The sequence below is a fragment of the Nomascus leucogenys genome, chromosome 7b (assembly GCF_006542625.1).
Source record: "Nomascus leucogenys isolate Asia chromosome 7b, Asia_NLE_v1, whole genome shotgun sequence".
NCBI lineage: Eukaryota > Metazoa > Chordata > Mammalia > Primates > Hylobatidae > Nomascus > Nomascus leucogenys.
Genome location: NC_044387.1, coordinates 40823379 through 40837417, shown reverse-complemented (window position 1 = coordinate 40837417; position 14039 = coordinate 40823379).

Genomic DNA, 14039 nt, shown 5'->3' with positions numbered 1-14039 from the left:
AATTATTTAATAACCGTAGGTTCTGCTCCACCTTCTTTATCCTTCAAGGGAGAAATAATACATTTCATCACATTCACATTGCTTGACACACACAAAAAGGAAATCCTGCACAATGTCCACACAGTTCTTTCCTTTGAATGTGAGCTTCATATCCATTCCATACACAATCATAAGTGGATGGAGATTCAAGTATTTGACTCTATTCAGTGATACCACATGCCTGCTGCTCCTTCAATGGGCAGGTGGCCTTCATTCTTGACTCTGGGGATGCACCAATACAACCAACACTCCATTGTTGCCAGAACAAAAAGTATCTTCCTTGGGCACTATCTACATTCATTTCTTATTTCTTAACTCCCACCTCTCCCACCACCTGCTTTTTTTTTCTTTTTTTTGCTCAGCTTCTTGTGTGAATTATGTTACTTATCTATTTCCACGTAGGGCCTCCCAGAATAGGAAATGGAAGGAAAAGGAGAGGAATCCTCAGTCATTTAGCCTCAAGATAAACCTTTCACACAGCCAAGATTAGCGTCTTCTTGGGTGGTTTCATGCTAACAAATTTATGCTTTGATTAGCCTTGCTTTACATTACCAAACCTTCTACTCTTATCATTGTAAATGTATGTTGTAGGAAGGTGTACAGAACTGTCAGAATGAAAGCAAAATGTATACAAGTTAGTTACAGAACACATTCCAGAGGGAAAAGAGGGGTGTCGAGGGTCTTTTACAAGGAGATCTAACCTAGTATAGGTGGTTACGGAAGAATCCTGTGGAAGTGACTTTTGTTCTCATACTTTTCAGGAAGAGGTAACCACATTTCTATCTATAATGATGGGGAGGAGGAGGGCTGGTACTACAGGAGCACAAACAACAAAAGAGAGCACTAAGTAAGATGAGTCTCAGGAATGACATGAGTCACAAATGCAAATCCATCTCTAGGCATGTTAAAGGATTTGGTCTTTATTGTCTGAATGATTGTAAGCCATCAATGGGAATTTTTAAAAATTTTAATTTTAATATTGGTGGAGGCGCAATTTAAACACTATAAATTTACCAAATTTAAGTGTACAATTGAAAGAACTTTGATGAAAGTATAAAGTCATGGAGCTATCCCTGAATCTTAATGTAGAACATTTTTCTCTCTCCAAAATTCCATCTACAGTTATTCCATTTTCACAATCTCACACAAGTAGGATCACACAGTATGTTGCCTTCTATGTCTGGCTTCATTCACTTACCAAAATGTTTTGGTGATTCTTCAGTTGTTACATGTATTATAATTATATCATTTTAATGATATTAATACCTTGATTAATATAAATTTGCATTACTTTTTCTTACTGTTATGACTTCTTTAATTTTGAGTCCACAGTCTGGAATTCCAACTGAAATTATCAAATTACAAAATTGTTCCTACAGAAAATTCAATCCATTTTATTCTGCTCAATGTTAGTGATCTAGTTCCTAGAATAAATGGAATACAGCATGTGAGAAGTCAACTTCTCAAAACACAAATCTTCTACTACAACACTGAAAGAAAATCAATGCGGTTCCTCCACAAACATTTCAAGTTTTTGTTTTTCAGTTGAATGCAATAAATTGTGTTTCATGTATTTCCATTTTGCTATAACTTTTGTCTCCTAAATGTATTCTAAAAAAGATTTTCACAGTTATTCTTTAACATATTTTAAGCAGCATGCAAATTGAACTGTTGAAGTCCAGATCCAAAGAGAAATTTGATTTGTTCCTATCTGCTGGATTTATAAGATACTTTGTAAAAAGTCATTGATATTCAATCTATTTTGTTATTCCAGGTTGTTAAAGCTGGAGTATTTATAATTACATCTTTGTATAGATAGAAATAAATAGTTGTTGAATTGTGGGTTGACAATATAATGGCAAACCATTTGTGGTGAAATGATAACCATTTGTACCCATTGATTGTGATTCTGCTGGTGAGGATGACTGTGCACAAAGGAGAAATGATAAGCTAAAATATTCTATCAGTTTACTTAATTGTAAATTAATATTATATAATAAACAGAAAATATAGAAATTAAAAATGTATCTTTATTTAGGTTACAAAAATTTGTCATATGTGTTTACTATTGGGTACGTGTTTAAAAGAACAGTCTGATGCGTTTCAAAGTTAAATCAGAATGTATTGCCTCATGATGCCTATTGAACGCAATTACTTATGGCTCCTACTCTCCCCAAACCCTGCTTATATGACAGGATAAATACGAAAATGAGAAGAAAACAACGTATTTCTGGAAAGGCAAAAAAAGGTCAAAAGCAAACCAAAATATTTTGGAGTTTCTAGAAGATACAATGCAAGTGGGATCTGACTGGTGGTAAAACATCACAGAAAATAAGGATTTACAATCTTAAACAGGGAACAGATAAAGCTTTCAAATAAGTACATTTTCACAGGAAACCAAATACGAAAATATTCCAAGGAGTGATGCACAGGGGATAAGACAGTGATCAATGATGCAGCTATCAGGTCATACTGAGTTAAAGGGCAGTAGGACAGCCGCACTAGGATCCATTTTCATAGCAGTTGCTATGGCATTTGCCCCAGGACCATACTCAGCTAGAGTTGTACAAAGGCAGCGGGGCATATGCTGAAGGAGACTCAAAGGCCATAGACAAACAAAGAGGAAAGCAGAAAGAGCTCACACAATGAGAACTCACGCTACTCATATACTCTTCTCATCTGCACAGACCCTAAAATCTGAGTACCTTTATTCAGAATCAGCATTTATTGGTTGTGCTTAGCTTGTGCTAAGGAAATACTCTCCAGTTAGCTAAAGTAATGACTTTATAACAGTATAATATTATATATATTATGTACATTATATATATATAAACCTAGATTCTTACTTAGAAAAAGAAATAAATAACCAAGAATCAGTAAACATTAACACGTTTTCAATAGCATTTAACATTCTAAACAAAAGATATTTACTAGCCTGAACAAATAGAAGTATTCTCTAAATGATAGAGCTAATAGAAGACACCAACATAATGATTAAGAAATATAATACCCATAAAATGAGAACAATAATTAAACAGTAGTTAAACTCATGATGACTGAAATCTCCATCATTACGAAATCTCCATTATTATTTGATAAGTAATCCCTAAGGAAACAGAGATAATAAAAGAGGTAAAATAATACAGCTGATAATAGAAATACCTAGCAAACTCATGGTCATACATTAGGGTATAACCTTTGTAGCATAAGAAAAATAGTTTCAAAATGATTGCCCAAATTAAAATCTCAATAGATAACACTGAATAGCAGAATGGACGTGGCTGAAGATAGTATTACTGAGCTGAAGGATGGAGCTGGAAAATTTTTCCCAGAATCCAGTGAAAATTGAAAATAAAAAAAAAAAACTAAACATAAAAATATAGAAAATACTAAGGCCAGATACAGGAAGTCTAACAGCACCACTATATTTATTCTAGGATATGATTAAAAGACAATATAATCAGAAAAATAATAATAGAATATTTCCTGAAAGACTTGTTAAGGTAACAAGGACCCACCAACTTCTTTTGATAAATAATTTTAAAGTAAATAAATTCAATAAACGCATATGGATGTTTGAAAATACAGAAATATAAACAAAATTCTGAAAGCGAGAGAGAAGAGATTAAGGTTTTGTTGTTTTACCTTGCATCCCTTTCACTTGAGCACTGCATTTCTACGTGTGTTTGTCAGTCCAGGATTCTGTGTTCTTGAATTTGAGCACACAAATCAATCTGGTTGGCAACAAAGCCCCGTTCCCTTAAATAGAACTACCCATAGGTGGGTATTTGACCCAGGTAGATTTCCCCAGTTACTCTTTAGAGATGAATGAGAGCTCTGGAAGAGAAAATGTCTCTCTTCTTTCATTATAAAGTACAAATAATTTTTTTTGGCAGAAGCCACAATTAGCATTCAGTTTCCTTGTCTGATTTTCCTGGACCCATTTCTTTGACTTTCCAGATTTGTCTGGCCATTCTTACTATTTCATGCTTCTGATGTCCCTTCAGGAAGATCACCTGGCCCCAACTACATTCTTGTAGTCATACACAAATAGTTTCGTTATTTATTAAGGGAGGCTCTTTTAGTCCTTTGGCCATTATGTAGGGTTCACGGTTAACATGGTATATATTCTGTAATGTCACTCTAGCCTAAGACACAACACATGATGCCGTATCTCCACCTTGTGGGGTGCACCTCTTGCCTTCTATCTCAGGGATTTCCCACTGCTGCTGAAGTTCAAATGTCCTGTAATTCACTCAGCACCCATCCCTACACACTGGCCCTCCAGGTCTTGCCCCACTGCAGGCTGAGGGTGAGCCAGGGAAGACTGCCCCGGGTTTACTGGCTTCCTCGTGCTGCTGCTGCTGCTGCTACTATTTAAGCATCTTTCTTGTCATTTTCCAAAGGAGCTGGGGGTACCACCCAGGAGGGTGTTATTTGTTATTTATAATAACAAACATTGACTAAGGGGAGGCAATTGATACAAGTTCTGTCTTCATCTCTTAAAATAATGTTTCAAGATGCGATTTGTAAGGACTTTCTAGAGACGTCTGAAGAAACCAACTATGCTGTGAAGCTTTGTACAGCTGTTTAGCACACTCCCTTTTCATCTGCTACCTTTTCTTCCTCTCTTTACTTTCCTTTTTCTTTATTCTTGATTTCTTGATATTGAACTTCCTTCCCCGAAATAAATCACTATCACAGAGTTGGCCTCAGGCCCTGTGTTCTAGAGAACCCAGGTTAAGATCTCTTCAACTCCAGGGTTCACAATTAACAATCATAACAAAATCCAAACCAAAGTAGTAACACCAATAAAATAATAGTAGTAATAGTTAACATTTATTGAATTCTTACTATATACCAGACATTGTTCTAAGTACTTCACGTGTAAACTCAGTTCATTCTCATCCACAAGGTAGTAAGTGTATGACTATCCCTGCTTTGCAGATGAGGAACATGAGAAAGAGAGGAAGGTAAGGCCTGCAAAGCTACAATGGCAGGTCATATGTATGAAAATGGTAGAGATAATTTTTCGAAAAGCATTCAAGCATAGTAGAAGTTCTCAGTATATTCTGGTGGATGACATTGAAACTAACTACATGCAGTTAGCAGTGTGTACATACCCCAGAGAAGAAGGAATTGTGTGAGCAGATTCAAAATGCTGTTTCGCTGAACACTGTGACAATGAGTGCTTAGGCATCCTTGCGGGGTATCCATTCCCCATTCTAACTACATGTAACTATGAAGACTATCGCCCTTTGACTTAACAAGGGAAATAAAGTTGATCGGGTATCTCGAGGTATAGTGGCAGGTGGCAACCTCCCAACAGTTCAGCACAGTTGAGGAGCAACTTCAGTTATCTACACATTTGGAGCAGAGCTTCAGCCTCATGTTCTCACTCATATGTAGGATCTAAAAAAAAAGTTGAGAGTATATAGAAGAGAAGTAGAAGTAGATAGTAGAATAGTAGTTCCCAGAGGCTGAGAAGGGGAAGGGAGAGAGGAGAACAAGGAGGAGCCATTAATGGATACAAAATTAGAGAGAATGACTTAGTTCTATAGTACAGTAGGGTGTTCTACAGTACAGTAGGATGACTATGTTTAACAATAATTTATGGTATACTTTAATGTTATTTATTTATTTATTTATTTATTTTTGAGACAGTCTTGCTCTGTGGCACAGGCTGGAGTGCAGTGGTGCAATCTTGGCTCACTGTAACCTCCACCTTCCGGGTTCAAGCAATTCTCCTGCCTCAGCCTCCCGAATAGCTGGGACTACAGGTGCCCGCCACCACATCCAGCTAATTATTGTATTTTTATTAGAGACGGGGTTTCACCATAATGGCCAGGCTGGTCTCAAACTCCTGACCTCCTGATCCATCCACCTCGGCTTCCCAAAGTGCTGGGATTACAGGTGTGAGCCACTGTGCCCAGCTGGTGTATTTTTAAATAGCTAAAAGAGAGGATTTTGAATGTTCCCAACATAAAGAAATGGTAAATGTCTGAGGTGATGGATATCCCAATTAGCCCGATTTTATTATTACATATTGCATATATTATCAAAATATCACAAGTAACCCATAAATGTGTTATTATTATGTATCAATTAAAATTAAACTAAAAATAAATATACAGGTTTAGGTGATTATATTTGGGTAACAATGTTAATGGCTCAAAGATTTAAAAGCCCAAGAATTTTTCTGGCTTCACACAAGCCTCGGGTAGTTGTTTTAATGTTTTGCTGGGAATCTCAAAATCTTTCTTTCTTTCTCTCTGTCTTTCTCATTTTTACTGTTTCCCTATCCCCACCCCATTCCTCTGTTATTGACTAGGTTTTCTCATCTCCGAAGTCTGCATTGCTCTATGTTGGGTTCATTCTTCAAAACTCAAACTTTTCAAGATTCTAAAATAAAGTAAATAATTGGGCTGGGTGAGGTGGCTTACATCTGTAATCCCAGCGCTTTGGGAGGGAGGATTGCTTGAGCCCAGAAGTTTGAGACCAGCCTGGGCAACATTGGGAGACCGTTATCTCTACAAAAATTTAAAAAGTTAGGCAGGTATAGTGGTGTGCACCTATATTCCCAGATACTTGGGAGGCTGAGGTGGGAGGATCACTTGAGCCTGGGAGGTCAATGCTGCAGTGAGCCCTGATTGCACCACTGCACCCAAACCTGGGTGACAGAGTGAGACCCTGTGTCTAATAAATAAATATATAAATACCTAAATACAATTAAAAAGTAAATAATTGAATGCAATTACTAGAGTAATTAACCTCTTAAAAACTGAGACAGGGGAAAGGAGAGAAACCTACCAGGAAAAAATCTATTCCTATTCCTCCACCTGTAAATACACTCTAAGAAAATGAATTGACTTCAGAGTTATTTTAATTTTAACTTAATTTTATTGTGTCTACTTGTGTTTGCAAACATTTTTGAGAATCTTTCCATAACTATTGCTTTCATTCAAATTCATTCATTTCACATCAGTGAAATTAGTGTGAAAACTGGAAGTATAGGTTCTGATTGAAGCAGCATATAGCAAGATAGCACTAATTGATTTGACTTCTGATTAAAGTCAGAACATTTTTTTGGTAACGTTGTATTATTATGCATGTAGACATAGCCTTAGTATTAACTGACACTATCTGTCAAGGTCCACCACACTTACACAATACAGTCTGATCATAAAGAGCAAGTGAGTTTTTGATAGATGAAACACCTAAATATATTCATGTTCTTTAAAACCAAACTCTCTAGATAGGTCATTAAAAACAATACTTCAAAATGGAAACTGACAAGCCAATGGAGGTAAGTGTGGCTCCATTGTTACAGCTCCCTATAGCTCCTATACCATTAAAAATGGGACTTTAATCTGCTAACAAAAGTGACGTTTTGATTTTACTGTCTCTTCTCACATCCTTCTCACACTGACAATTTGTAGTCAAAAAAAGAACAAATCATGCAGATAATTTGAATATTGGCTTTTGTCTTCCCTTCTGTCTACCCTTTCCAAATAGATGAACTGACAACTGATGCCTCGGTTTCTCTAATCTCGACAAATCTTTTTTTTCTGTTAAATAATATCACCCGACACTTTTCACAAGCTCATTTATGTTAGCATGCAGACTGTTTCTCTACATGGATTTTATATAAGATGAATAAATTATTTAGTATGAAATTTAAACATATAATTAAAATGAAATAAAGTATTAGCTTCCACTAATCTTTAATAACTTCTGATCAAATAAATATGCATCTTTGTAACATAATCATTTAAATAATATTTTTAAACTGTCCTGATTAACATTTCTTTCTATGATTTTTACCTATTAGCATAACAGTTTTAATACAATCCTATGCAATGTCTTCCACTGGAATATAAAATTCTAAATCAGAATGCATGCACACATGTGTGAGAACATATATAATGTTTATAAAACATTTCTCTTTTTAAATTTTTTTTTTGTATTATGCTTTAAGTTCTAGGGTACATGTGCACAATGTGCAGGTTTGTTACATATGTACACATGTGCCAAAAACATTTCTTTTTATATGGTATTAGCAAAGTAAATTTTAAAGGTTAAAAAATCATATGTATGTGCATTTAAATTTCCAAATTACATGGTAATATATAAACTCCACTCTACAGAGACCCTTCCCCATAGAGTCAGCACAGTTCATTTTTTTTCTGGATATATATATTTTAAAAAGTATCTGTATCAGTATACATGTATCTTTCATCTTCCATATTTATCACAGTGTTCTGCACTTTGATTTTTTCCACTTTAGAAATGTTTTTTGAGTTATTTGTACTAACACTTGGATATCAAAATCTTTTTCTTATTCCAGTGACTGAATTTCAGCTAACTAACTACAACCCTACAGTTAGACGTTTTAATTGCTTCTGGTTTTCTTTTTCTATTTCACAGTAATGTTACAATATCCATTCCTAAATGTGTGCGTCTGAGTGTGTGTGCCGGTTTATGCATAAAACTTACTTTCAGTTACTAATAAGGAGATTATATCACCAGCTGCCGACTTAATTTCCCCAGTCCAACCTAGAAATATCACAGAAGTAGGGAAAACGTATATTAATTTGAAGAACTGAGGTAAAGCCGTGAGAAATACTTGAGGAAGTGAACAGAGATAAATGATGTTAAAGCCCAATAGAAGGGCAATGGAAGTCTGGAATGGAAGCATGCCTAGGGCCATTCTCAGTGGGAAATAAGATGGGGTGCTTTAGAGTGCTCGTTTCTCTGCCATATTTCCTGTGGGAATCACTCACTGCTCAGTTATTATTTCAAAGTAGAGAAGTAGCAGGGCCAATGCAGCAGCCTTTGCCAAGGATATAGCTGGTGAGTGAAGACCAGCTGCTACTGATTCTTCTTTCCTCTTTCACTCTACTCCTATTCTGCAACTTGGAAACGAAAATCAGCCGAAAAAAACTCTTTCAACAAAGAGCAGTGTCAGGCATAGCTATGGAAGTTCTCAAACCCAGTTTATGATGTTACAGGAAGGTCTTCCTGGGGCCTGCCACACTTCCAAACCCATCAAAACATCTGAAGCTGGGGCTACCTCTTGGCCCTCATATTCTTTCTAAGAACAGTCAAGGTGGCTGAAATCTCAGGGGAAATATTCACACAGAAGAAATAGCCAGATATAGAAAAGCACAACCAATAAAAGAGGAATCACAAAATATAATATATATTATACTGGAAAAAACCAGCATTAATAGAGGAAGTAAATCAAGAATTTTTAAAAAGGGGAAAAAGACACAAAAAAACTATTGATGGAGCTACTGCTAATTGAAAAGGGAATGGTCACTAAGGACTATACCTTAAGAAGGTATACTGGTAATAGGCCAGGCACGGTTGCTCACACCTACAATCCTAGCACTTTGGGAGGCTGAGGTGGGTGGCACGCTTGAGCCCAGGAGTTTGAGACCAGCCTGGGCAATGTGGTGAAACCCTGTCTCTACAAAAAAATTTAAAAATTAGATGAGCATGGTGGTGTGCACCTACAGTCCCAGCTAATCAGGAGGCTGAGGTGGGAGGATAACATGAGCCTGGGGAGGATGAGGCTGCAGTGCACTGTGATCACACCAGTCTGGGTGACAGAGTGAAACCCCATCTCAAACAAATAAACAAACAAAAAGCAACAAATAAAAAGAAGGTATACTGGTAATAACAATTACAATAGTTGAAATAAGATACACTACACATGAGCTAAACAGAAACAAGCTAGAACTACTATACGAATGAATTTGGAAAATGGAAGAACAATTGTAGGAAGCAGTTAGGAAAGGTAAGATGTAAAATATTTTAAAACGTTAATACACATTTGAGTATGAGAGTAGCTGTGGCAATAGTTACAGACCCAGAAAAACAGAAAGAATTGATCAGAAGAATATTTGAAGAAAACATGACTAAGAGTCTCAAAGAACTAAAGAAAAATAATGAATGCCTAACACATACATGATGCAGTGTCAAGATGAAAAAGCCCACTTCTAGATAGACTGGAGTGTAATATACACACAACAACGACCAAGAGAAATTCTAGAAGTTTCTAGTAAAAAAGTCAAGACCACCCACAAACAAAACATAATTAGATTGATGGCAATCTTCTCAACAGAGGCAATAGAAACAAGAAGACGAGGAATTAGTTATAAAGATTCTGAAGAAATGATCTTTGGAGCTAGAATTTTACCTATAGCCAAATTATATTTAAATGTGAGGGCTCAACCATGTGAAGACAAGAAATACTTAAAGATTTACTATTTTAAAAGTCCTTTTTAAAAACACCTTTGCAGAAAGGACTGCCATTAAATGGGAACAATGTCTCAGAGGGTGTTCTGGGACAGATGACATATAAACAAAACAGATATATAGAGCAATGGAACAGAACAGAGCCCTCAGAAATAACACCACACATCTACAACCATCTGATCTTTGACAAACCTGACAAAAACAAGCAATGGGGAAAGGATTCCCTATTTAATAAATGGTGCTGGGAAAAGTGGCTAGCCATATGCAGAAAGCTGAAACTGGAGCCCTTCCTTACACCTTATACGAAAATTAACTCAAGATGGATTAAAGACTTAAATGTTAGACCTAAAACCATAAGAACTCTAGAAGAAAACCTAGGCAATACCATTCAGGACATAGGCATGGGCAAGGACTTCATGTCTAAAACACCAAATGCAATGGCAACAGAAGCCAAAATTGACAAATGGGATCTAATTAAACTAAAGAGCTTCTGCACAGCAAAAGAAACTATCAGCAGAGCGAACAGGCAACCTACAGATTGGGAGAAAACTGTTGCAATCTATCCATCTGACAAAGGGCTAATATCCAGAATCCACAAAGAACTTAAACAAATTTACAAGAAAAAAACAACCCCATCAAAAAATGGGCAAAGGATATGAACAGACACTTCTCAAAAGAAGACATTTATGCAGCCAACAAACTTATGAAAAAATGCTCATCATCACTGGTCATTAGACAAATGCAAATCAAAACCACAATGAGATACCATCTCATGCCAGTTAGAATGGCGATCATTAAAAAGTCAGGAAACAACAGACGCTGGAGAGGATATGGAGAATTAGGAACGTTTTACACTGTTGGGAGTGTAAATTAGTTCAACTACTGTGGAAGACAGTGTGACAATTCCTCAAGGATTTTAAATCATTCTACTAAAAAGATCCATGCACACATATGTTTATTGCAACACTGTTCACAATAGCAAAGGCATGGAAGCAACCCAAACGCCCATCAATGATAGACTGAATAAAGAAGATGTGGCACATTACACCATGGAATACTATGCAGCCATAATAAAGGATGATTTCATGTCCCTTGCAGGGACATGGATGAAACTGGAAACCATCATTCTCAGTAAAGTAACACAAGAAGAGAAAACCAAACACCACATGTTCTCATTCATAAGTGGGAGTTGAGCAATGAGAACAACATGGACAAAAGGAGGGGAACATCACACACCGGCGCCTGTCGGGAGGTGGTGGTGCTGGGGAGGCATAGCATTAGGAAAAATTCCTAATGTAAATGATGAGTTGATGGGTGCAGCAAAGCAACATGGCACATGTATACCTATGTAACAAACCTGCACGTTGTGCACATGTACCCCAGAACTTAAAGTATAATAATAAAAAAAAATTCCATCATCTCTAAATAAGGAGGTCCTCCCAGTATACCTAATCTAGTCCATATGCAGAACAGCTCTAGCCTAGGTATACAGAGCTGAGCCTAGGTATACAGACAGTCGTAGTTCCTGATGGTCTGATGCACTCATCAACTGAACAAAATTCTGGGTAGGGTTTAGGTTCCAGAAACTTGAATCATTGAAGAGTTTTGAAGTCCTCCACACTCCGTCATTAATTATTTAGACATCCACTTCCCTAAAGGTGAAGATCAAGAGAAGATGATCTCTGGAGGACCTTTCAGGCTTCATGCTACTATCTCAGATACCCAAAAAGGAACTTGTAAATGATAAATTTGTTCTCTGATATCTTTCTGTCTTACTCATTAGCCAGTACATATTATTGTTTACAAATTTTCATGCACTAGCTTAACCCTTTCTTTTCAGGATTCTCTTTTCTATTTCTTTTGGGCTTCAGAATTAACTGCTTCTTTCTTCATTGTTCATTCTCTTTGTGGCTTCCTTCAGTATCCTGAATATTGAAAAGAAATGAATAAAAAGAATGACCTCTTGAAAAGCTAAGACGGAGTCAATGGGTTCTCATATTAAAACCTCAGCCATTAAATAATATAATCACCTAGTCTAAAGTAAAATAACCTTATGGTTCTTTTCTTTTCTACAGCAAGAATAGTAAGTGGACACTGAAATGTTTCAGTTGCCGTGTTCATTCGCTGTACTGCAAGAAGAATCAGTTATAGCATACATCTGCAAATTACAGCCCTTGGGCCAAATTCAGCCTCTCTCTGTTTTTATAAAGAAAGTTTTACTGAAACACAGCCATGTCCTTTCATTTACATATTGTCTATGGCTTCTTTCTGCAGCAGGATAGAGAGCAGTTGCTTAATCTTACAGCCCACAAAGCTGAAAATATTTTCTGTCAAGCCCCTTAATAAAAACTTTGCCAGCCTCTGAATTATATCATACCCTGTTTTAAGAAGACCTGTTGTGCCTTGTGCAAAGTAATAGTTTAATATGTTTGCGGAATTTAGGACACTTTTTTCTTATAATTATTAAATAATTTAAGGTAACAATATTTCCAGTTATTATAATCAACACCACTTAATAAAGCCTCTGATTACATTTATATAGAGGCTTTTTATTTAAAGCAACTAATCGTGTTTTTAAATTAGTTCATGCAGTTAAATGTTTTACAGGGAACTGTTTTATATTACTATGTTTTCCTCAGCTTTCTCCTTGTTTTCAATATTGTTTACAGTTTTCTTTTTGGATCAGTAATATGTGGTGTGGTCAGTGGTGACTGAAATTGTTATCTAGAATGTGACATTTACATTACTTTAAAATTATTAAATAAACTAGACACTCAAATATTTATTCAACTTATAGAGATGAATTCCATTAATAGAAAAACAGTTATTTTCAGTCTATGCTACTACAACCCATTGTGAAGTATACTTTAAATTGTAACTTCCTAATGGATTATTTTTGATATTAATCTTATAAATTGTTATTTTTTGTATTCCATGACTGTACATTCATGTGTGTTTGAAAAAGAAATATAACAATATACTCTTTTAAATACAAAAATAACGAGCACTTTGGGAGGCCGAGGCAGGTGGATCATGAGGTCAGGAGTTCGAGACCAGCCTGGCCAATATGGTGAAACTCCGTCTCTACTAAAAATACAAAAATTAGCCAGGCATGGTGGTGCTTGCCTGTAGTCTCAGCTACTCAGGAGGCTTAGGCAGGAGAATCATTTGAACCCAGGAGGCAGGGGTAGCAGTGAGCCAAGATCACACCACTGCATTCTAGCCTGGTGACAAAAAAAAAAAAAGAAGATATATATATAACATCTCAAAAAAAAAGAAGATATATATATAACATATATAATATATAATATATGTTATATATATAATATATAAAATATATATAAAATATATATACATATCAGTAGGTTAGAAACTTATTGATAAGCCAGACACTCGCCAGAGAAGACTTTTCTAAAGGTCATTGGATCCCTTTGAGAAAGACAATTTGCTTTATTTCCCTAAATGTGTTTCTAATCTAGAATGCCAGTTCCTGTCCTACGTATTTCTTTGTATTTTACTTTCATTTCTCTTTATATTTCTATTTGACAATAATTTCTTTGAGAGCCATCAATACATATGTGACTATTTCTGTTTCTTCCAGTTCCAAGAGACTTCCATTCTTAATAATTCTCAATATTAAATTAAGAGATATTTAGCAGTCACTATAATTATTATGCAAAACTTCTGGTCAGTTTTATAATTCTAAAAGTCATATATGTTCATTAATCCTGTTCAAA